The 3425-nt window shown below is 52.1% G+C and overlaps 1 non-coding gene across 1 annotated transcript; it reads left to right on the forward strand.

Annotated features, from left to right (window-relative positions):
* The first annotated feature begins 255 nt into the window (after window positions 1–255).
* LOC148647634 (U2 spliceosomal RNA) lies at window positions 256–443 on the forward strand. Its single transcript, XR_015926919.1, has one exon. It is a non-coding gene; the product is annotated as a U2 spliceosomal RNA (small nuclear RNA).
* Window positions 444–3425: the final 2982 nt, after the last annotated feature.

Here is a 3425-nt window from a genome sequence, read left to right on the forward strand (position 1 = left end):
GTTTGATTAAAATGGTTTTATGGGACTGTAGAAACCATTTGGTAAAATACGGGGTTGGTGGGTGTTCAGGGGATAAATGGGCGGGTTAGGCATGAATTACGTCAACTGCAGAGACATGATTATAGGAGATGGGGTTTCCATGCGGCTAAAGAGCGGTGGAAGACTCTTTTGGATTTAGAATGAAGAAGGGTTGGTTTTCAATGTTTTGGTTTTGTGCTGTTTTGTGCTGTTTTGTGATGATTTGTGATAACTTGTTTATTTTGTACTTTAATAAAAAAACACAAAAAAAATCTGTTCTTATCAGTTTAATATCTGATACGTCCCCCATCGGGGGACCACATATTAAATGGATTTTTGGAACAGGGAGCTGGATCAGGAGCTTGCTCCGTCCTCTCCATGCATCGGCCCGGTATTGCAGCACCTCCGGGAGCGGTGCACTACCTTCTCTCAGCGGTGAAAAGACAGACGTAGCTAGCAAGCAAGCAAGCGAAGTGGACTGGAGCTCCTTCTTCTCAGGTCTTGTCTCTCGTCCATCTGTGTGTCTCTGTGTCTCGCTCTCCCCCTCCCCGTCTCCGTCTCCGCTCCCGTGCTCCCTCTGTGCACTTTCCTGCGTCTCGACTCTCTCGGCAAGCAGGCCGGCCCCCTTTTCGGCTCCCGTGCGTTTTCCCTCCAAAAAACGTAGTTTTTTCAGCCTTTTTCCAGGGAGGCAGGCGTGGCTTGTGTGTGTGTGTGTGTGTGTGTGTGTGTGTGTGTGTGTGTGTGTGTGTGTGTGTGTGTGTGTGTCCGTCCCCGTCCTTGCAGGCGGGCCCTTTCGACAGCCGGGCGTTTTCCCTCCAAAAGTCTATCCACCTTTTTCTTTCTTTTTTTTCGGCAGGCAGGCGTGTGTGCGCGCGTGCGTGTCCCTGTCCCTCCCTCCCGAGAGAGAGCTGCCCCTTGCCTCTGCCCGCAGGTGCTGGCGCTCGGCTTTCGCTTGCAGCTGGTTGGGCACAGCTGCTGCCGGTGGGAGGGGCCTAAGCTAAGGAGGCCGGGCGGCTGGCGCCCCCTGCGGCTGCGGTCGTTGTCAGTCCGTTGACAGAAGATCAAAGAGCAGGGCCCCCGCCTGGCAGGAAGGCAGGCAGGCAGGCAAGAGAGAGGGGGAGCAGAGTCCGGCGGCAGGCCTCTGGCTGCAGGGAGGCCGGCAGCTGCGCGGGTCCCGGGCTCCAGAGGAGTCGGCCTGCGCCACCGTGCGCCAGCGGAACACCCGCGTGTCGGTCCACGCCTTTGTGGGCATCGCTTCTCTGCCTTTTGGCTAAGATCAAGTGTGTGGCCTGACCGCAGCTTGTTTCTTGGCCAGAGAGGGGAGGAAGAGGGATCGAAAGTTTTTCGGGGCCTGCTCGAAATTTGTTTCAGAGGGCCTAGTGCGAGGTGTTTGGGACATTGTTAATCGTAAAAAGGAGGAAAAGCCTTTTGTGGACTATTATGTAGAACCCCTTTTTGCTAGAGAGCTAAAGACTCTGACGGTGGCGATGTTCAACCCTTATGTGCCTGAGGAGGACATTGTTTGCTTTTTGAAACGTTTTGTAGACATTCAGGGCATAGGGGTGAAGGTTCTAGATAAAAAGGGTTTCTGGACTGGAAAGAGACGCTTTAAAGTGCGCCTTCGGGCCAACGGTTCAGCCCCTGACGGCCTATTGCACCCACCTGCTACTTTTGAAATTGGGCCTAACCGAGGCTACTTGTATTACTACGGACAGCCTTTGGTGTGCAGGCGGTGTAGGAAAGAAGGCCATAATGTGGTGGACTGTAGAGAGCGCGTTTGCAGAAGGTGCGAAGGAGTGGGACATTTTACATCGGAATGTACTGAAGGGACTGCCCTTTGAGAAAGAGAAGTTTTTCAGAAGTGGTGCGTGGATCAGGAGAGGCCTGGCCAGGTGCAGCTCGTAACGAGCACAGGCTAATGGACGCATCTGAGGCTTCTGGCAGTAGAAGCATTGCTGTTTGTGAAAGACCAGCGGAAGAAAAGGCTGGAAAAGGAGAAAAGTCTGCGAAAGACGGTTTTCAAGAGAAAGCGCAGAGCACAACCCCTTTTGCGGAAGGCAAGGAGAAGGGGAAGGCCTGGGAACCGCATGAAGGGGATGTGCAGGGAGTTGCAGGCGAAGGGGCGGGGCCACCTTTGCATATGCAGATTGAGGATGTTTGCCAGATGGAGAGTGATGAGCTTCTGGAGAGCTCGGAGACGCCGGGACTGGGCTTTTTGAAAGCGGCGATGACGGAGATGGGGCAGGCGGCCTTTCAAGGTCCGTCCACTTCAAAGAGGACCATGAAGCGGAAGGCACCGGAGCAAGAGCCTGTGAAGGTAAAAAAGGCAGACAGGGGTTTAGAAGACCCGCCTCAGGTTGAAGTGCCTGTCTCTGAGGCCTTGGATGTGGAGTTCACGTCCTCTGGCGGTGAAGAGGAGGGCGAGGTCAGAGGAGAGGAGCTGGCTGTGTTGGGTCCTCCGGGGCCTTTTGTATCCCAGAAACAGAGCACAGAGAGAGTGAAAGTATCCCAGTACCCACCAAAGGTGTGGGGGCTCTGGTAGAGCTGAAGAAGGGGAGAGAGGAGGGTCTTTGGCTTGACTCTGAGCTCCCCAGGGATTTCGTTGAGCTCTGTAAGTGGGATGAAAGGAGCAGAAAATTCAATGGCCTGCTGGGTTTGCAGATCAGGAGATCCACCGGAAAGGCATTCAGTACAAGTGTGTGACTGCAGGCTCTGAAGTGAAACGTTTCCAAGTCACACAGAAATTGGGTCCAAGAAGTGCCTTTTTTCTGACATCGAGCTGCAGTGGAGAGGAAACGCGGGGAAGGCGAAAGCAGCGTTTGCTGAGGGAGTATTTAAGAAGGACGGGAAGTTTATAAAGGAGTTGGAGGCCTCGCCTGGCTTCTTAAAGCGGTGTGAGTGGGTAAATGGTAATGTGCGGTTACCAAGTTGGGCAGGGGGGTTGAAAAATATACCAAGAGTGTTCCCGTGTGTACTAAGAGTTTTGAACATGAAGGGAATGCGAGGAGGATTACGAAATTGTTAGTGAGTGGGCCTCAAGAAGTTAAAGTCCGGGATGCTTACATTGCAGCGATGGACGTTTTGAGCAAATGGGATGAAAAGCTTTAAGTTTCACTTGTGATCATGGCATTTTTCCTTTCTTTTGTGGGGGTTTTGGGAGAGTTGGTGGGAAGGGGTGCTGTTTTCCTGTCCCAGGGGGCTTTTTTCTTTGTGTGCCTTTTCCACGATTTTTATTTTTGGACTGTGTTTGGGTTTTTTGTTTGTGGAAGGGATGAACAGACTGTGAGGCAAGTGTATGTACGCTTCTCAGTTTCATTAAGGCACAGGGTAAAGGGACAGGTTTTTTCGAAGGTTTCATTTTCAAAGTCCTTATGTTGAAAATACTCACTATAAATGTGAAAGGTTTG

The sequence above is a fragment of the Lepisosteus platostomus genome, chromosome 15 (assembly GCF_059453375.1).
Source record: "Lepisosteus platostomus isolate fLepPlt1 chromosome 15, fLepPlt1.hap1, whole genome shotgun sequence".
NCBI lineage: Eukaryota > Metazoa > Chordata > Actinopteri > Semionotiformes > Lepisosteidae > Lepisosteus > Lepisosteus platostomus.